At 40.6% G+C, this 22222-nt stretch overlaps 1 protein-coding gene across 2 annotated transcripts in view; it reads left to right on the top strand.

The window, feature by feature from the left end:
• Window positions 1–8763: 8763 nt before the first annotated feature.
• PCGF5 (polycomb group ring finger 5) overlaps window positions 8764–22222 on the top strand; it is a 65464-nt gene continuing 52005 nt past the window's right edge. For both annotated transcript variants that reach the window (XM_032694602.1, XM_032694600.1), the window contains exons 1-2: window positions 8764–8848; window positions 17938–18049. The gene's annotated coding sequence lies outside the window, so the exon portion shown is untranslated. The remainder of the gene's footprint in view (window positions 8849–17937; window positions 18050–22222) is intronic.

The following is a 22222-nucleotide window of genomic DNA, read 5'->3' as shown; positions in this document are numbered from 1 at the left end:
TTTCCTATTTATAGCTTTGGTTGTGTGAAAATAGATTCAGCGTTAAGCTTAGATGTCCACCTGCTTCCATTAACTTGTCGCTAAGGATGCCTGTAAATTTGGTTGCCTAAAATTCTTCCTCAAATCTTTGAATTTTGGTTAAAAACACCAATATGCTTATCATCAGGTTACAGAAAACCTAGTTTGAACTTTTAACCAGCATTATAGGAAATTGTTTGGTTAATACTAAATTTCTGAAGGCTAGATCTAGCTGGAATTCAGCTGGCTGTTTGAAGGAAATAAGATCTATAGAGCCACAGTTTGTCCATCTGCTGGCTTCCCATTCCTAATGAGGTTTCAGTTTACAGACAAGGTCCAGCTATATCTGACAGATAGAGACTCGGAAAACATGAAGCTCCTGGAAGAGTTCTGTGTAATTTACAGTGAGGGGATTAAACCTGTCTGCTGTATCTGTGGGTACTGGGGTATTTAGGCCCTCTAAATACACATCTCTTCACACACACACAGTTCAAGGCCATATGCCACATACTTCCATTTATGCCCTAAAAGGTGAGTTGTTTGTTTAGGTTGTTGTTTGCTACCAGCCCTGCTGGGCTGTAAGAAAATGGATTTACCCCTTCTTTGTATTCAGCACAGGGTTTTGTCCCACTAAAGTTCTACTGCCTGCAACAACTGGAACGTCATGCAACATCATTGCATTGTCATCTGCTATTCTCCCTATCCTTGATTGTGACTGCACCTACCCGAAGTACCATTCAGCGTCAATGTTTCTTTCTGGCATTTCATCACCACGAAAATTGAGCAGACAGGGGATCTTCAGCAGCTTGTTCATTCAAAAGTAGCCAATCAAAGGAGAGGGGTGGGCAGAGAGCCAGAAGTGAATAAAAAGGCCTCACCCTGCATTTGATAAACAAAAATATCCTGGTAACTCTTCTGATTAGAAGTATGAAGAGAAGTCTGTCAAACTCTCCTTCCTTATCTCTTGGCTCCAAATCTTTTCTGTTTGCCAAGAAAATATGCTAGTACACTAACACCTGATAAGTAAATCATTCGCTGACTCACTTTCAAAATATATATATGTTGCCTGATAATAATTTACGTTCTCAATAATAACTGTTCAGACTGCTCACGTGTGCTTTTACAGTAGTTTTAGAAATCATTCAGGATTAAGAACTTCTGGATCACTGCTGTCTGAGGAGAAGTTTATAAAGAATGTTACTGTGTTTCAAGTGATGGTGCCATCCAGTACTTGCAGAGGGAATAAAAAAATGTATAAAATATGTTAATGCTATAGAGCAGAAAAAATGAAGCACAGCACCTACAGGACGGACAAGGGATCAGACCCAGCCAGCACGGGTTTAGGAAGGGCAGGTCCTGTCTGACCAACTTGATCTCCTTTTATGATCGGGTGACCCACCTGGTGGATGAGGGGAAGGCTGTGGATGTGTCTACCTGGACTTCAGCAAAGCCTTTGACACCGTGTCCCACGGCATACCCCTGGAAAAGCTGCATCCCACGTCTTGGACAGGGGCACTCTGTGCTGGGTTAGGAACTGGCTGGAGGGCCGGGCCCAGAGAGTGCCAGTGAATGGTGCTGAATCCAGTTGGCAGCCGGTCACTAGTGGTGTTCCCCAGGGATCAGTGTTAGGCCCAGTTCTGTTTAATATCTTTATTGATGATTTAGAGGAGGGGATTGAGTCCATCATCAGCAAATTTGCAGATGACGCTAAGTTGGGGGGGAGTGTTGACCAGCTGGAGGGCAGGAGGGCTCTGCAGAGGGACCTGGACAGGCTGGAGAGTTGGGCTGATTTCAATGGGATGAGGTTCAACAAGGCCAAGGGCCGGGTCCTCCACTTTGGCCACAACAACCCCCTGCAGCGCTACAGGCTGGGGACAGAGTGGCTGGAGAGCAGCCAGGCAGAAAGGGAGCTGGGAGTCTGGATTGACAGGAAGCTGAACATGAGCCAGAGTGTGCCCAGGTGGCCAAGAAGGCCAATGGCATCCTGGCCTGGATCAGGAACAGTGTGGCCAGCAGGACCAGGGAAGTGATTCTTCCCCTGTACTCAGCGCTGGTGAGGCCACACCTCAAGTTCTGTGTCCAGTTCTGGGCCCCTCAGTTCAGGAAGGACATTGAGGTGCTGGAGCAGGTCCAGAGAAGAGCAACAAGGCTGGTGAAGGGACTCGAGCACAAGTCCTATGAGGAGAGGCTGAGGGAGCTGGGGCTGTTCAGCCTGGAGAAGAGGAGGCTCAAGGGAGACCTCATCACTATCTACAACTACCTGAAAGGAGGTTGTAGCCAACTGGGCATTGGTCTCTTCTCCCAGGCAACTATCAGCAAGACAAGAGGGCATGGTCTTAAGCTGTGCTAGGGGAGGTTTAGGTTAGATATTAGGAAGCAATTCTTTACAGAGAGGGTAATCAGCCATTGGAATGGGCTGCCCAGGGAAGTGGTGGATTCTCCGTCCCTGGAGGTTTTTTAAGATGAGACTGCATGTGGCACTTAGTGCCATGGTCTAGTAACCATGACAGTAGTGGATCAAGGGTTGTACTTGATGATCTCTGAGGTCCTTTCCAACCCAGCTGATTCTATGATTCTAGGGTTTATACTCTGCATTTTAGAAAAATAGATTTTTTTTGAAATACAATATAGTGTGTGCTGGGTCCTTAGTATTTGGTAGTGAACAGGTTGATCCTTTAAGATTAGAAAAGCTTCCTCTCATATAGGAACTTTTCAATCTATTTGTGCTCTATCCTGTGGGAAGAGCACAGATAGATGCTTTTTAAAGAAACTCAAGGAAGATCTCTGATCTGTGGGATGGATTTGTCACACAAATCTTTCTTTTTCCTCTTATCCTAGTTGTTGCATCTCATTGTAAAGGAAAACTCCAGTATCCACAGCTCTAGTTATCTGCATCAAGACCTCAACTACTCTGCCCTAAATACATAAATACCTTAAAAATTGTACGTTCAACAAGGTCCACAGACTAGACTGAAAATAAATACTGCATAAGCAGAAATTTTTTTTCCTCTCTACCTTTTAAAAATATTTATTCCTACATTCTAGTTGATATATAAAAGAAAACTTAAAAATATATTTGCCCTTTAAGTACTAATATGTTCACATGCCCCAGTGAGGATTGTGAAAAAACATACCAGATGAAACCCTTGTGACCTTAAGGATTCTGAATTCTAATTTAGAAATTGGTGTAACACAAGAACATGACTGGTTGGAATTTATCTTACTGTTCAAATTGCCAGCAAGACCCATTGCATGTATTTTAGTAGAAACTCTAGAAGTTTAAAAAAACTGATTTCTAGGGATCTTAGGAAAAAAAAAGTGTCATCCTACTTTTACTTCAACTATGGACCTATGGCTTAAATCAACACTATCAAAAGAAAATAAAGACACAATGCAGGAAATATTTTTCTTTAGGATAATCTGTAAATGCTTATATAGCAGGGAATAATACACATGATCTGAATTTAGGTATCTAGATTCACCTCCTCCTTTTGAGCAGTTACTTCTCTCCATTGCCTTGTGAGTTGTTTTGTACACCATGGGCTACAAAAGGGAAGTGAAGGAGACCAGTTATGTCCCCATCTGTAAATTAAGAGGAAAAGTGTTCCTGAAGACTTTACTCTTCCATCCTCCTTTCCTTCATTCATTCATTCCGTTTGGCAGTGTAAAGGTGATTGTCTAGTGTGGTCTCTGGGCTGTGAAAAGATTGACTCCTTTCAGTAATTATGCTCTGAGTGTCTTGATAAGGGAATGTCTCCTCACTGAAAGGAGGGAGACTTTCTCAGAAAGAGTTGCTGTGATTATTGAGCACAGGTATCAGTCTTGTCCTGCCATCCCACTCAAATAAAGCATCAATAGTTAGTCTGTTAAAATCTACTCTCACAATTCTCTATGAGAAGAACTCCCCAATATGAAATGATAAGGTCATTACCAGGAGACCACCTCTATATGCCCTTCTCCATTTTTTGGGAAGATTGCCCACAATCATAGACAGGTATTTTACCCTGCCTGTAAAATAACACCTTGTAATAGTCTCTTATATGATGTAATTATACCTTAGTTCAAATTCCACAAAATGATGAAATTCAAACTACTGCTGGGAAACACCTTTTTCTGACATTATAACTGAAATGCTTTATAATAATACTAAGCTATAGATCACAGTCAAGTTAAAAAAGAAGTAGTGAAATGGAAGCAAGTAAAGAAAGTTTCTGGAACGGTGCAACTGAAGATGTCAGTTGCCTTAAAGCTCTAGAGCAGGTCTGTGGAGACTCCTGCTGCCTTTGCAGAATGTCCTGTAGAGGGTCTAGCCCTGATGTTGCTGTAGCTGTGTTTATGATCTGCTCCAGAATTGGAGATATTTGTCTTTTAGGTACATACCTATAATGAACCAATAAATTATATTAAATGAGCCATTTACCCAGGGATCTCAACAGCTGTGTCCTGAGGAGAAAGTAAACTCAGATTTTCTTGAGGTAGGCTCTCTATCAACTTTATAACTAGGCAGCTATTCCAGCTGATGGAAAATAGAGAGATCATCTGGTAATTACTCCTCCTGCTGGAGCTGAAGCCAGGCTGAGCACGTGTTTTACAGCTCTTCCCCTCTGCAACTGAGAGAAAACTCAGTATAGTCCAAAGGCAAGAGAGCACTTGTTTTTCTGCTGTGTAATTCATATGTCAGGGTGTTTCAGTATTTATAGAATAAGAATAAAATAGTGCTCAAGTTGAAAATATCCACCAAAAAAGCAGAAATCACAATTTAATCTCACTGATGGTATAAGATCCTCTGGAATTATAGTAACACTAATCTGTGCTCAGTAAAACCCAAAGGTGCCTTTAGCTGACCAGTAAACAATTGATAACCTTGCTTAGAGAGCAAATTAGTTACACAAATGAAACTGATACGCTTGAAATGCAAAATCGTAGTGTAAAATAGTATTTTAAATAGCATCATGATTCTAAATAGGGAGTTAGGAGTGATGATACTCTCTTGTGAAATGCAAGTAGTCATGGAGTGCCCTAGTACTCTGCTAAACAAGAGAGCTTAGTAGTCAAATTCTGGATGAAAAGGAGAGAGGGATTCATCACTCTCTGGCAAGAAGTCCTAGCTCATAAGAAAGCTGCATAATTAATGCTAGATATTTTAGAGCCATGATTTGCAATTTCTATGTAATCTTTGGAAAAGGGAAAATGTACCCTGGCAATATTCCTGAGGAAGCAGGGAGGGCACCCACTGAGACTTATGTATATTAAGTCAGAAATTAGAGCCAGGGATCTGAAAGATCCCTGATATACTGAAAGGTTATGACTTGTCCTTCATTGGAAATTATGTGAGCTTAATTGAGAATAAGCAGAAACACACAGAATCTGCTAAGGAATTGAAGGTTAACTTACAACCCTAAATGTAGCAATTGCTGAGAACCAAATTAAACACTTTGATTTTGCTTATTTTTGAGTTTAAAAAAAATGTTTCCCAACCACATATTTTACAGTCAAGAGTGACGTTCATGCCAGTTCTCCAAAGATGCATTACCAGAAGAGGAGCTCCAGATGTGGCTGTTGCTCTAATCACAGTTAACTGACGGCTTATAAAAGCCATCATCTTAAGGAAACACCTACATGTTACAAAGCTTGGGATCAAGAAGAGAGCCCCAGGAAGTAGCTCAAGGCTTCTCACTCTACTAGAAATAAAATCAGCAGAGGAAGTGAAAGAAATATAATTAGAGAACCGAGTCTTGAACCAGACAAACCCTTTTGTCCTGTATGCAAAGTCTACTGGGAAACTGCAAAGTTGTTTACACTAAAAATTCAGCACCATCTAAGATATAAAATAAAACTGGAATCTGTAGTTCAGGTTTTCACAGGCACTTAATGGACTTAGACCTTTATGTGTTACATTTCAACAAATAAAATGAGTACTGCCAACTCTTGTGCTTTGATTATTAGTCTCTCGCTATTTGGTGTCTCCTGGGAGACAAGAAAACATGTGAGAAGATAAACTTTCATCTAAATTTATGGTTACATATGTATGTACTTATGTACATATGTGACCCTCTTGGCTGTGAAGAAAACCTTGAAAAGGGAAATCTGAATCCATAATTAGGTAGATAGAGAACATTTGGTGAAAGAACTGTCAGTACTGAGTCATTTTTCACATTGTTTTTATTGTGTGCCTTCCTTGTTGTCTTAGTAAACAGAATTAATCTGCTCTGAGCTCTGTCCTGCCAATGTTTAGAGCGTTACTGGTAGCTACATTTCCTACTTGTAACAATACCTTGAATATCTTTATCTTCTGGTATAGTTTCTTCTCTGACTTCAATGTAGGCACCAGTTGTTCCTCACTGGCAGTTGTCTCTCTAGTGGTTACAATTTGATACTATTTTGCCTCCCAGAAACGGAGGGAGCTCTCAGAAGCTTTAATGCAGGGCTCATCTTCCAGTAAAATCACTGAGTGCTCAAGTGCTTTCATGTACAGGAAAAAAATTTTTTCTCTTTCTGACTTTTTTTTTTCAGATGAGCAAACACCTCAGTGAGAACTACTGTCTCTCTCTGGAACTGTTTTTTCATGACTCAGACCTTCTCTATTTTCTGCAAATGAAAATTTATAGTCAGAACTTTTGCTTACCAAATCCCCCAAAACCAAATAAAATCAAATAAAACCAAACAAAACACCCCAAGACTTTTAATGATAGGATCCAGGTAAAAGAATTCAGATGTGTCTCAGCTTTCAGTGAGCTTGATGTAATAGCTTGAAGTATGGACAGTCTGGTTTATTTTCAGTGAAGATTCTTTTAATCTCTAAAAATATTCTGTGCATTGTGTGACTCCCGTTGAGTATAAACTCAAAGGAGTTAAATGCATTGCTCTGATATAACAAATCTGGCTAAGTATCACAAACACAGTTATAACTAACAGCTGACCTGACCGTCAAGATCAACACTAGTCTGGCCAGCAAAACCTCAGAATATCTACTTACTGACAGGGCCCACTGATGTCTAAATAAATGTGATGCTGTGACCTGATTGAGATGATGCTAAAGCATCTTAAATTCAAATATCCTGGTAACTCCTCTCAGGAAGTGACTAAAAGGGAAAAAGTTCTAAGTAAGCAGGAACAAGAGAACTCTTCCCTAGATGTTTTTTTTTTTTTAATGCAATGCTACTTGGACCATGGATAGATTAAAATGAGTCCTTCAAAACCACTCTCCTGCTTTCCATCTAAGAATGAAAGTTGACGTCATGAAAGGTGCTTACTTGCACATGAATATTCAGCTCAAAGTCAGCATCAGCAGTGCTGACTGCTGGTCAGCTGCTCTACTGGCTTGCAGGAGAATGGTTCTGGCCAGGGGCCTTATCCCAAACTGTGCAAAAGGCAACATGAAACAGTTTCTAGGGACTATTGATTCTGTTACTGGTAGTGAGTTGAGTGATTTACTATTAAATGCCAGGAAAACTTGATTGAGGAGCTTACTCATCTGAAAATGAGTCAGGGAAATTCCTGTGGTGCGTACTGAGAGTGTAAACTGGGGATTCCTACTGCAAAGAGCTCTCATGACATGTATTTTGATATTACATTTATTGTCATTGCCGACCGTGGGATGAGAGTAAGAGGAACATTAAGGTTGCTTAATTAGATTTAATGAATACATGACTAATGTCACGCAACCGTGTTCTCATTAATTCCTTGGTTAAAACTGTTTCTTTCGCTGGAAATTACCAAGGATGAGTCACAATCAGCCCAGCAGAAATAAACTAAGGAGCAAATACCCATCGCTGCGATGCCCTTTTGCTTACAGGAGTAGGGGTAGTGAGATGCTTCTGTGTAGCCGCTGTCCACGGACACCAACCCTCTCTGCCGGGGGGTGCCCGCGCACTGCCTAAACTTTGAAGTTTTCTGGATGCGAAGAGCATAGAGCAGAGAGCATGTGAGGGAGAAGGGTCTGACCGGCGATGTCGTGTGTGTCGTGTGTTCCCGTCACCAGCTTCCTCCGCGACGGGGCCGCACCTGCCCGGGGAGGGGCGGGGAAGGGCTGCGGCCGCTCCCGTTACCCGGCGAGGGCCGGTCTTAGGGCCGGAGGGAGCACATCGCCCTCCCCCGGAGGGAAGGGCAGAGACCCCGCGGGGCAGCTCCTCCTCCGCGGGCGGTACCCCTGACAGGGGCGGCGGCGAGGGGGCTGCCAGAGACCCCCCGCGGTTACGTAACGAGCGCCTCGGGGGGCAACTCCGCCGGTGCCCGCCAGTCCCCCCCCGCCCGGCCGGAGGGCGGCGGACAGAGCGGAGCGCCCCCGGCACCGCTCCCGCCGCGCCCGCGAGCACGGACCGGGCAGCGGCTCTGCCGCCTCAGCGGGCACGCGCAGGGCGCATGCGCCTCCCGGGCCCGCCGGCGCGCCGGGCATGCGCGGGGGTGGCGGCCGGGCAGCGTCTGGGGGCGGGCGGGCGCGGGCGCTGGTGGAGCCCGCGGGGCACCGGCTCCGAGCCCCGCGGGGGCTCCGCCGGCGGCCGAGCGGCTCCCGGGGCCGCCGGGGCGGCAGCGCCCGAGCCGGGCTGTGCCCCAGTTTGTGTCCAATCAGAGAGTGCAGCGCCTGACACCGGGCGGGCGGCAACGCGTAAACAAGCCCCGGGAACTCCTCCGCCCCCCGCGCTCCCCTCCGCGCCGCTCCCCGCGCCGCCCCGCAGCCGCCCCCGCCCGCCGACAAGTCCGGCGAGGCGCGTTCCCGCCGCTCCGCCGCCCTCCCCTCCCCCGCCCGCCCGCCCAGCCGGCGCCGCCCGCGCTGCCACACGCACCCACTCCCGCACACGCCCGCGGGTGCCCGCGGCCTCTGCAGGGGAAGGTAAGGGGCCGCCGGGGGCCGCCGGGCGGGCGGCGGCGAGGTGCGGGTGCGTGCGGGGGGATCATGTGTCATAACAAGTTGTTGAACGTGACATTGCTCTTGAACCGCGGCGGCGGCGGGCGCGGGGCCCCGCCGAGTAACTTTCTCCCGCGATTCGGCGCTGAGCAGGGAGCCGGCCGGGCAGGGCTGAGCCGGCGGGGCCGGGACCGCGCTCGGGAGGGGCCGGTGCCGTTCGTGGTGCTCGTGGCTGCCCGGGGGGGACGGCGGGGTGACGGGCGAGGGCTCCGCTGCGGGAGCCGCTGCCGCCCCGGCGAGGATTTTTCTAGCAAGGCGGCTGGGTGGGCAGTGAGCGAAGAGCGGGTGCCGGTCCGGAGCATCTCCTCCCGCGGGTGATTATCCCCGCGGATGCTCCGTGGCGGTTTTGGCTCGCTTCCGGCGTGATTAGCTCGGCTTATTATGTAAGATGTCACCGAAGGAGGAGAGGCACAAGCCCTCGGTGTGGCGGAGCGGGGGACGCGCCGGTCCCGCCGCGCCTTCCCCGCTCCAGGTACCGGAGCAGAAGGAGCAGCCCCGGCCCGGAGCGGGCGGGAGGGAGGGATGGGGAGCTCCCCTCCCTTCGCAGCCCGCCGCTGGAATACGGCTGCTCGTTTTACACGTGGGTTGGGTGTGTTCCCCAAACCTTGCCTTTGAGTAGGAACGTAACCTGCTCTGGTTCCTCTCCCATGTTTGACTGCTTCTTTTCTCTTCCAAAATGAAAAATAAACATTTGAGCATAAAAAAAAGTTAAAGAACTTGATTTTTTGCTTTCTTTATGTGCGTATTTAGTATGTTAACATGATCTGGAGACGATTGAATGAATCATCAGTTCCATGGAATAAAAGCAAGTGAATCATCTCGCATACACACGCACAAAACTGAGAGGGAGCGTAGTTGTTACCGTAGACAGTGAAAGGTTAGTGTCGGTTTCTGATGTGCAATGGGATGGCAGGAATATAGACAGTACTCAGAAACCCAGCAGGTTTCCTGGGGCTAGTTTGTGAACTGTGAAAGTTTTACAACATTCAGTTGCAGTTTTTCTGGCTCAGTAGTTGGATGGTAACATCTTTCAGTTATCAACTTGCCACCATTATTTTAGCCAAATTCTCAGAAGGGGGCTGTAAGTGGTAAGAGTTTAGTAGCTGTGTTATTCGAAGTGTATTAGTTTAAAGTAAAATTTAAATGAAAATGCAAAAAAAAAATGGTATCACGCTATGTCCATACCCCGAAGCCAGAGACAGATCTCAGATGCTTTTAGTCTGTGTTTTATTTTACTTAGTTTTATTAAGCACAAATACTCTCAAAGTAAAAATATATGAATATGTATTTTTAAAAACTAAAGCCAATTTATTTAATAAACACATTGGAGTTGTACCTAGATAGACTTCGGTTCTTGATCCTCTTGCCTGTTGCTCTTTTAAATGGGATTGAGGCAGAATCCTACATATTCATTCTTTCAACTCTAACTTGCTTCCAAAGTGGAATTTCCATCCTCCGCGTTTTCTTGACACAGCTATGTCTCCTAGAGGTATAGAAGGCATAATATTAATTTTACAAGGTTGGGTCCTCTTTTTTTCTCAGCATACCTGCCACTGGCGAGAAATGAAGTCACTGTTTGTAGTGGGGAGGTAGAGCTTTGCGCATACAACCACTTGGTTTTACAGTATAGAAGTACGTGAAGATCTTTGTATGTCTTGCTGGTGAACCATTCTGTTTCCTGTGGCATCAGGTGTCCTTTATCTTGCTGCCTATGTTTTGTACCTCTAGTCATTCTCCAAATGAGAATGGAAGACTAAATCAGTCCCGGGAAGGGTCGGTTTGGGTATTTGTCACTGCTGGGGAGAAAGGACATGTTAACATTTTTGATGTCTAGATCTGTGCACCAGCACTTCATAGTTTAACTACAGGATTGGAGAAAAGCTAAGTTTGGGAGAATTCTATTACTTCAGGGTTCATTATGTGGTTTTAACATATCAATATCAGAAGTTTCTGAAGTTAACCAAGACTGCACAGGAAAGTGAACGCACTGTAATAGAGAATCTCTTAGGTATGTTGGGTGGTCAGGTTAACAAACAGGAAAAAATACTGTTTTATTTGTGCATTTAATTCAACAGCCAAATAGCATTCATCCTTTTTTATTGAATTTCCTTACAAAAAAGATAAAACATACAGTGTGTGTGGTGTTCTATGTCCCAGACCTCAGCTGAAAGTAGTAAAGGAAATAATACTGAAAGTGGACTCACCACTCTGCTCCAGCTGTTTTTTCCTGCTCTATGTACACTCTAGGATTCAAAGAAGAAGTGAAAAATTCTAGGTTTTACTTTTAAGCCTGCAGAATGTGCAAAATAAAGTGTATTGACATAGACTAAGGCTAAGATAATAGTTGGTCCTGTGCAGCTCCATTTTTAGGATTGATAAGTGTGTTACTCTAGGATGCATAGCAGAACTTTGCGAACTGTGGAGGGGAATGCTGATAAAAGTGAATTGTCTGAACTTTATATCTTGATTTTTGCTGTGTTGGGGATATATAGGCTTTGTTCTTAGCGTGATCAATTTATGTATATTAAATTTTACACTGCCTTTTTTAAGAAAATATATTAAGTTATAATCTTCTGTGCTTTGAAAGACTGGTCTCAACAGCATCTTCATATGCTCTTCCAGCCATCTCAACTAGAAATGAATGGTTAACATCCCAGTAGGAAAACAAAACAACATAATTCCTTTTTGCACTTTGGTTTAAAGACCCTTTCTAGACAAATGCAGCAGTCCCAAGCAAGGTTTTGAACTACTCCTGTAGAAAGACATACTGCTGGTGTTGAATGAGGGAATCCTTTCTTCAGCTATTGAAAACTTTGCACCAAGTGCACAGTGGCTTGGGGTTGTTTGTTCCCCAAGTGCTCAGTTAAAAACATTTGTTGTGGTTGTCTGGGAAGAAGTTTAATTTCTATTACTAGTCTTAATATTTAAAATACCAAGAAATAGTTGGAAAAATTTGATACTATATCACTCAGAGTTGTAGCTAATCTGTTTTTGAATGATGCTGGGTAGTGCCTTAGATATTTCTTACAGTGAAGCTTATTTTCCTGATTATTGTGTTTTTATCTTTAATTTTTTTCCTGTAGATGTAGTGCCATGAAAAGTAACAGCTTGACAGACTTTGAGACTGAAGCCCATAATAAGCAGAGCAGGTGTAGCACTGGCAGCAGCTCCACTGGGCTGTGACAGGACTGTGTATAGGTAGCTGTGCCCCTGTGGGAAATATCAGTGTTACTGTCTCTATCTTGATTATTGCTTATAAAATAAAAATTGTTCACAAGTATAGGATGCTTCTGGAATGAAAGATACATAGTATTACTTGAGCACTGTGGTCTTGACAGCTGTCACAAGTAGTTCTTACATGTGAAACAAATAATTTTGACTGGTTACCTAAAGCTGAAACCATTTATCCGATTATTAATAGTTAAATTCATGCACGTCTCAGCAGCTTTCTTAACAGCTGACCAAACTGTTCATTTGCTACTGTGCTTTGGTCATCTCTTTCCTGTTAGGGAATAATCTTCTTCCTTTGTTTGCCATCAGTTTGTATATGTTTTGAGATTTGGCTGGAATTAAAAAAGTAGCCTGCTAATTTGCCTTAATAATCCTACCCTCATAAAAGACCTGACTAGGAAAAGACAGGAAGACATACTTTCTCAGAAGAGGTTTAAGGTGAGAGTAAGTTATTGGGAGGATCTTCACTTCCTTGAGATACTGTTGTGTTCCTGACTGCTGCGTTGCAGAGAGCTTCAAGCTGTTGCAATCTGTAATGGTTCAGGAACTGCCTTTCCACTCACCTTCAGTGGCAGTTGAGTTTGCACTCATCGTTTTAAAGAGTGCAGCACATGAACATGGAGCAATGAACTGCTAAAGAACCAGGTATCTGCACTGCAGACGGGGTGCCTTTGATGGCCTTTGTGCACAGCTTCAGTATCAGTTCTTCCACAAGCAGGCAGAGCACTTTGTAGTGATACCATTTCCACTCCAAGGAAATTCTTATCAAAAAGAACCCTTCCCACACAAAAAATCACCAGTGGAGATGTACCAAGAAATAGTGGTCAGACCTAAAAGCTGCGATTTTTTTTCCTGATTCTTTGGTATGATTCTCATTCCATGCATATTATTGGTGGCATGTTACAGAATTATTTTCTGACAGCTGAATCAGTAAATACAATCTGATACCAGCAGGGAAGGCCCTAGTTTGTAATTCACATAAAATTGCTTGCGTGCAGTTTGTTATTCCCATCTTCCGAACTCCACCCTACACACTTGTTTTGCTCACCTGTTGTTACAGCTTAGTTTTTGTAATATAATCTCCTGGGGAAACACTTTAGCATTAATTCTGTATTTGTAAAATCACAGCACTTCAGTATTCTGGCTGATTTGGCTTCTGGTCTCTATGGAAATAGGTAATAAGTAATAGCTTTCATTTTAGATCTTTTTGCCTGAATCTTTACTGTGTTTCTATCCCAGTGCAAGGAAAAAACCAAAACAGTTCTTCTGAAGTTTTAATAGAATATTTATTCAAAGACCAACACTGAAAGTAACATATTACTCCAAATAGACAACAGTACAAATGAAAGAGAATAGCAAGTCTAAATTCACATTTTTGTGACTCCTGTGAAGGTCTAATGATAGAGACTATGAAAAATAAGAGATCAGTTTTGTTTTAATATAGTTCAACTGGAAAAATCTCACAGGAATTCTCAAATGTGATGAACTTCTGTAAGGGACAGATTGGTTGTAATTTTCATAGTATCTCCTGATTTTTCTTTAAAAAAGATTATTTGTGATTTTCTTGTGTAGCCAAGGCACCCTATAGTAGTTTTGAGTAGGAGTTTATTCAGTCATGGACTTGGAATTACACAATTCTTTTTGTACCTGAGCTATCCTGGTTCTCTTCAGAGAGATGTGGAGTTAGAGACTGCTTACAGTGATTATAGACAGATGAAACAGCTACCATTGACTTCTTCCATGAGGATCCAAATGCTGCGATTATAACTTGATGCAGAGAGGCAATTTATCTTCACCTTGTAATTACAGAGGTGATTTCACATTGGCACTGTATCACCATGTAGGAAATACATTGGTTTTCCATGTGGCGTTACATAATTTCATGTTAATTTCTCTTTGCAGTGGTCTTTGAAACTATTAATGTTCATGGACTACTTTTTCAGGTCTCGTATACTTGTCCTGTAGCAGTTTCAGACAGTACTAATGAATTCCATTTTATCAAACAAAACAAGAAAGTACCTAACTTAGTTTGTAACAGCTGTGAACTACTAGTTGTATGATCATATTATGATTTTATGACTTTTTATGAGACAGTAACTTACATTTCGCAGTGGCTAAAGCTGACAAACTAATTTGCGGAAGTAGAATAGCCAAGATTTCTCTTTGGAACTATAAAATAAAACATGTTAATATGCATTAACATTTACATTTTTAAAAATCATAGAATCATATAATAAAGTATTTTAATACGCATTCATACAGATAGCGTGGATGTATGAGAACACATTTAGATTGATTCTTATGTTGTCATCTCCTGTAGACATCTCATTTTTGTTTTCAGTAATTTTAAAATGGGGATAATCTATGTAAATAAGAGCTTTTTTAAAAAAACCCCAAATAATAGAAGACAAGAACATAGGGTGTAACAGGTCTATTCTGCCCCAGTTGTGTTGTAGCTTTTACTGAGTACCCTGACCCATGAAAAAGTTCCTGTTAGGGAACGGTCTCAATTTCCAGTCTTGGCATTCTCCTAATCCCTACATTTTTCATAGTCTGTGAATTTGTGATGCAGATTGAAACTACTGGTATGGTCATAATTGCAATTTTAGCTTTGTCTGTCCGGGGATAGTGCTGCTGGCCTTGATCAACAGCAGGGCTTGATTCATAAAAGCAGCTCTCCAAGGCTTAACACTGAGCCTCCCTGGTAGTTGCTGACATAATAATACAAGGTAAAACTGATGACATGACGTGTAACAAGATAAGTAACTTCCCGAATCTGAAATTACGTAGAAGACAGAAAGTTCCTCTTAATAGCAGAAGATTTTGCATTGTGCTTCCTAGTTCTGGTTCTTTCTTTTAACAATGCTGGTAGAATATTATTGGTTTGCTAATTAGAAAGTCTGTTTATTAGATTATTCCAACATATGGTCCAAGTCCCCAAAAGAGAAATTACCACTTTTCTTTTAGATGCAAAATACACCAGGATTATCTGTTTACTTAACTTCCTTAGATATAATTTTTCAGATTACTTTTTGCGTTATATTATGTCTATTAAAGTCTTTGTGTACAAAGAAAGCACAGTAAAGTGAGGGAATCCAAAATTTAAATATTCTGAAGATAAATTTCAGTGCTAGTTACTACTGATCAGATCTGACAGACGGAGAAATTCTCTCTGCCACAAAAAAAAGTAGTTGATCTTGAGATAAAAGTCTTGAGTGATTCTTAGAGAAGTGTCACCACTGATTAAAGCAACTGTAATTACATTTATTTCCTTCCTCAAGAAGAATGGAATATGTAAGAAACCAGGCTCTTGATTAATTTCATAATGAAAACACAGTTCTTTTTTCAGATGAAAGATCATTTCTTAAATAGCCAATGTGTGGATTGAATGAAGTTAAAGATGTTTCTTTCTTTCATGGTTTTATAAAATTGTTGTTTACTTTTTTGAAGAATCATCAGTGCTAGCTGCAGAGACAAAAGATCCTTTATATGATATAAATGATATTTTGAGTAAGTATTCTTGGTGGATTCTGGCTGTAGAATTTCCCTGCATACAAAGTGATTTTGAAGAGCTGCTTAATCAGACCAATATTTTTCAACTTTCCATTTTAACTCTTTTGATATATCATAGATAAAGTAAATTTTCATCCCAAATACATATTTACCAAAAGTACAAGTGTTTGGGGTTTTTTTCTGGTGTAGATGGTGATCACAGAATGGAAATGAATTTATTTGAAATAATGTACTAAGTGACAGTTGGTGCCTCACACAGGCTAGTGTTTAAAATCTGCTATGGATGTGTAACTTTTGTGTATTAATTGCTAAAAACTTAGAACATAAATTTACATGGGATTGGCCTATAATTCACAATTACCATTAATTGCAGAGGAGCTTTTCCAGTTAATTTATTGTAAAGCTGGATGAAACCAGTGACAGACTTGTAGCAGAGGAGCTTTTCTATAACATCTGGCTTCTCAAGGTATAATAGCTCTTATTGCATCTAATACAGTAGGGAAAACCACACAAACTATTGAGCATATGAGCCCTTCCTCAGGTTTTGAACAATAGCGGCAAACTGAGAACTAGGGGTGCAGTTTCAGAAGACATCTACAGCCACTGCTATTGAATGAGGGAAGTGCTGCTACCATGTCTTATGCTGTGTGAGCCCTGGCAGTCATTAAACCCCCAAATAAATTAGGTTTAACTAAACCAGCAGGAAACTACTAAAAAATAAGTTTTCTGTTCGTCTGGTGTATTACATGGACTTACAGATGAATCCACAAGCTCCAGAGCTTCCCTTTTTTTTGGTACAACTGGTCCATTAGATCAGCTCTGCTGTTCAGCTAGTGGTAGATTTAGGACAAATTTGGAATAGTTGCTGTGAGTTTAATTTAATTATGGCAATTAAATAGCTAATCAGAGGAAAAGTGTGGTTATCACCTGTAAAACAAAGGGGATATTAGTATGGCCAGAAATTGTGAGATAGTGCTTCATCATGGGCAGATGGAAAATGGATCATTACCACCAGAACACTGAAGGCTTTAGCTGGAGTGTCACCATGCAGTAGAGACAGTATCTCCAGTTAAGTCTATTCTTTTTGATATCTAGAAGAACTGTGAATACTCATTTCCATGTTTGACTTGGTGATTGGGAGTATGAAGTGAGAGATTCATTCTGGCACTAGAAGTTTTGCTAATATGTGTGTAATTACATTGTCAGAACAGCATAAATAGAACAGTTTACATTAAGAAAAGAGTTCTTAAATACTTATTTAAGCTAATCTCTGATCTTACTTTCTTGGATACTTATTAGACTGCTGCACTAACAGTGTGTTTGGGTCACGTGGACAAGGGTTGCTGGAGCAAGTTTGATGTTCTCTGGTTCTGGACTATTTGGTATGAACTCTGTGTCTGACTTCTTCCTTGGCAGTGGAGAACCCTCCCCGCTCTCCCCCCTCAAGGTGTCCTATAACTAGATTTCTCAAGCACCTCTGATATGTAAACATTTGCTAAGATCTGCTGAACATTGGACTTTTGGATTTACAGTTTCCATCTTTTGGTGTGTGTAGGGAGGGTAATATGTGATAACACTGACAAGCAATGTGCTGACTGAAATTTCCTGTATTTCCTACAAGTGACGACAGCTACTTACCATGTAATTTTTACTGTATGTTTTCAAAGGCAGTGTCTTGGGTCCCATGAATCCAAGGTAGTATTCATAAAAATGCATATAATTTAGAACTTCAGCTTTTTCTGATGAAAACTACTGTAACTTAAGCTCCAGTTTATCCATTTGACTTCATACCAGTGTTGAACATGAAACAGAGGAAACCCTAACCAAAAGTACTTCTTGTACTTACCATAGTTAAGTTACCACAGACTGTTCTAATATAGCTAAAGATGTTTAGGCTGTATTCCTGCTCTAGAGTAAAGACAGTGGAGCAGATCTTTGCAGCATGCCAGTTTGAAGTACCTTAGTTAGGAGGTCCGTGCAGGAGTGAACTGCATTGCAATTACCTGCATCAGACATTACTGGGTTTAATGACAGAGTGTTCTTCAACGTTGTTTTCCTATAAGCAAATGGATGCTGAATATTTTCATTGGGGGGGGGGGCTGGAGTTGCTGGGTATGTAAACATATGTTGCAATCTTTTGGTTTTTGGGTCTTGTGCTTTTCTCTGCAACACTTGTGAGTTAGCAAGGTTTCATATTCAGGGGGTTATTTTTTCACTATCTCCTTTTTTTTTTTTCCCCCCCATGTTCTTGCTTATCTCACAAACACAAGGAACTGATCGAAACTCCAGGTAGAAGATAAATTTTGGAATAAGAAGAAACTTGTGTACACTGAAAAGAAATCACAGAAGGATTGTTGAGAAGAGTCTAGAGTACAAGTTCCGGTATGAAATTCTAAATATTTTCCTTGGAATTCAGGTCACTGTCTGCTCTGGAAGACAAGCCTCACTTAGCATAGAGTATAGCATGTAAAATAGTTCCACTGTGTCTGTGCTGACCAGGCAATGATTACTTCTTACTGGAAAAACTAAGTTTAAATGGGTTCAAACTAACATAGCTCCTACTCTGTTGTACGTGGTATGCACTAGAATATATTTCATGCTTTAACCAAATATGCGTCTTATATGTAAGATAACTTTTTATTGTATGAAAACTAGCCATAAAGTAAGGTCAGCTTTCTAATGCCTGATTTTTTGCCACTGTTAAAAATGCTTTATGGTTTTTTTTTCTTTCTTAAGATGTAGGAAGGAAAACCATTTGTAAATACTATTGAAATGCATTCTTCAGTCTCCACAATATAAAATCAAAAGGCAGTTCATTTTCTTAACACTGAAGAGCTTGAAATCTTGCACATGTTTCAATAACATTGTATCAGTATTCACCTAGAGAATACCTTAGTCTACTTCTGACTTTGTATTTCCACTGAAAACACTTGCAAACATTCCTGCTAATTTAAGGGCCCACAGTTTGAATCCTGTGCAGATATTCTAAACTTAATCCTGTGAATTTGCACAAAGCCAGAGAAAAGGCCTTTCATTGAAAACAGATGGGTAAATTAGAAAAAGTTAAATGCTTTTTTTTCACTCCTGTAGCACTAAAATTCTGGGGGGTTGTTTTGTTTTTGTTTTTTTTTTTTTTTACTATTAAGTATTTCCAGAATTATGTTATGCAGAAACTCGTCAGGCCAAAACCAGGTATAGTTGCATTACAAGTTGACTGATTGGAATCAGTCACCTAATCCTAGGGAAATGGCTTGATTATTTTTAATCTTATGTAGATGGACTAACTGGTACAATTTTAAAAGCTTTCTCTTCGTAAGGACAAGACAGAAGATGGGAAGGTCTCCATGTGTGTTTTCTAGGCCCTCATTCTATGTGCTGTTATATAAAACCACCAGAAATTCAAGCTATGATCTCACTGCTAAGTACCAACTTCAGTTTGTGTAAAGTGCTGCTGCTAGAAGTTTGTTAGTTCTATGTTCAGGGTGACCATAAGGAAGGAGAGAGAGCAGGGAGAGGAGAAAGTCATTATAAAATTAGTTTAGCAAGATGACACAAAACCTTGAATAAGGACCAGTGCATTAGTAGAAATTAAATGGAGATATAATGGGACAATTTTCTTAAAGTAATATAATCATGATTTTCCTACAATAGACACTTGATTCAAATGTTAGGCTAGAGTCAGCTTAATTGTGAATCAAAAAAACATCACAAAGGACATGGAAGCCAAAATGGGGGGGGTAGGCATTCATATCCTACCAAATCTTTTCTCACTTAAAACTGCAGAAATAAGTCTGCAGTGTTTAATTGTTTCTCAGGGAAACAGAAAAAAAAATCAAACACAGAACAAATAGGAGCAATTCTGAAATTGATATATTCCATATAAATGTAATTAAGCTCCCTGATATTAGACGAATTCAAATAGAAATCTCATATACTTCTATGGGCATCTTCTAGAGCTAAGATCTGAGATAATAAAATAGAAGAATAGGATAAATAGCAAAAGAGAAATCACTGTGTAGAAACTATTTGTAGGTTCTATTTACAGAGTGCCTTATTCTTCCATCACAAAGCACAGACTTCTAAAGGAGTTTTGAAGGGTCATGGTATAATCAGTTGCCAGTGTCAAGAGGAGACAAAAGAATGAAGGTAGTCTTAGATGAATGGGCAAGGGGAATATCAAGCAGTTGTTGAATTACATTTATTCAGTGGTTGGTAATGCTGTGATCACCACTCATACTGAACTTGATTCTGGCAATTGCACTTCAAGAAGGATGCAGAAAACTTGAAAAGGGTATATAGAAGCCCTAAAAGAATGATATAGCGCTTGGGACACATGCTTTATCATGAAAGACTGCAGCACAGCTTAGTAAAAGTAAAGCTAAGGTGGCACTTACAGACAGTAGTCAAGCCATCTCTTAGTATTTTCTCTGGTAAACTACATGGAAACATTTGAGATAAAGTAAGTGATGTTCAAAACCAGATTATTCAGTCTTGCTGATTAAAAGAAAATCAAATTACTGTAGCTTAGCAAATGAGGTAATAAAAAACAGACTAATTCAGATTACTATTAAGGATTGATATTTTTTTTAATAGTTGGAACTACTGATAGTTGTAGATTACTCAGCACTAGAAAATTAAGAAGGATGATTTAGTCAAAATATTCTGTTGAACTTCATGATAAAATTAATATATGTATATATAAATTGTAAATTATTTTTTTATCTTCCCTTGTGGTGGGTAGTATTAAAAAAGTATGTGGAAAATAAAGCAATAGTTATTCCTGTAGCTGTGTAGAAGCCCTTGGATATAAGAGAGAGCTATGTACTGTATTTTCATAACATGCTAGTCTCAAAGTAGGTTAGACATCTGCTAGGCCATTTAGTTTTTTGTAAAAATACTGTTCCCTATTTGTTCTGTATTAAACCCTTCTCCATTTATATTTTTATGTTATTTAAAAATAAATGTAGAAAAGATGTGTTGTTTTAACAATTAATAAAAACAAACTAGCTAAGGTGCAGAATGGTCCAAGATCAGCGTTCCAGAAGAGTTCTTTCAGAAAGAAGAAAGTCAGATTTGAGTGAATGTCTCATATTTATTTTTCAAATAATAATGTTAGAGAAAATAAATACTTTGTGGAACTGTATGCTCAGCTTCCCCAAAGTAACACAAGGGTGTTTGTTGTTTAAATAGAACTAACAGATGCTTAGGAATCTTAAGAAGCCAGGATTCCTATCTTTCAGGCTTCTCTTCATTGTGGCAGATTTTTTTCATACCACCGATAGAAAATAAATATTTTGTTATGATTGATAAACATACTTGTTAATAACTACATGCTTTAAGCCATTTTTGTACTGTATTTCAGTGGTATGCAAGACAGAGCTTTGCTTTAGATGTACAGCAATCTTTAAGCCCCTTTAGGAGATTCTCAGTTTGCTCTAAGAAGTAGATTATACTAGTTCTGCAGTTCTTCAGTATTCATAGTATTTTTTATATGTGACAGTGAGGCAGTGTTTATTTTAAGAGTCCAAAGCCACAGGTTCAAATCCCCTTAAAGTCAATAGGGAGAATTGCTTGCAATGACTTCTGACTTATATAGCCTGAACGTTTTGATTTCTATTTTACCCATAAAATTTATATATGAAAATCTACTGCTAGGTGAGGTTTTTATTTTTTGCGTAATACGGCATTTTAGTACTCAGTGAGAAGACATTAAGAATATTCAGTAATACAAATGGTGCCTTACTATGAATGCAGTAAAAGTAACAAGTATCAGTGAAAATGACACCCAAAATTACTAACATTTGTATCTAGTATATTCCCAGTCTAAAAAAATATTCAATAACTTGATATAAATAACTGTTTGTTAAGAGATCATGCCGTTAATCTCTGTGGCTCCTTATGATGTATTTATTGCCATATAAATGAAACATCTTCCAGCAGTGCAGTAACCAATGTGCCTAATATCTGTAACTTGCTTTTCATATACATACTCTCCCCAGAGAAAGAAGCATGTGCAGTACATAGCCATGTTTTGGTAGAATTTTTGGGTTTATTTTGGGGCAAGTGTATTGAAAGCATTCGTGTTGACAACATATAATCAATATATAGTTTTACACAAAATTATTCTGTTTATGCTGATTGACCCATAGGCAAACTAGAGACTGAGTTGGGTATTGCCTGGGTAAATGCTTCATCTGACACCCAGCCCACTCCTGCATTCTTTCCATCACTCAGAGATGTTTGTCATGTCATACAATGCACATCTGCATCTGGCCACGGAGAAATGGGACAGCATACACCTGGTTGTAAAACAAGTACAGGCTTAGTCATGTCACAAGTGTGGATAAACCCTCAATACCTACTCATACATTTCTGGACAGCACAACAGAAAGGTGGGAAATTACTAATTTTGTTGGTTGTGTTATTTCTGTGAGTTAAGCCCAATAGGCAGCTAAGCACCACAAGCTGCTCACTCACTCACCCCCAATCTCCTGTGGAATGAGGGAAGAGTAAAAGTAGGAAAACTTGGGGGGTTGAGATAAAAAAAAGTTCAAA

Source organism: Chiroxiphia lanceolata, chromosome 8 (genome assembly GCF_009829145.1).
Source record: "Chiroxiphia lanceolata isolate bChiLan1 chromosome 8, bChiLan1.pri, whole genome shotgun sequence".
NCBI lineage: Eukaryota > Metazoa > Chordata > Aves > Passeriformes > Pipridae > Chiroxiphia > Chiroxiphia lanceolata.
Note: the sequence above shows the minus strand (reverse complement) of the source record. Positions and strands in the feature narration are given on the sequence as shown.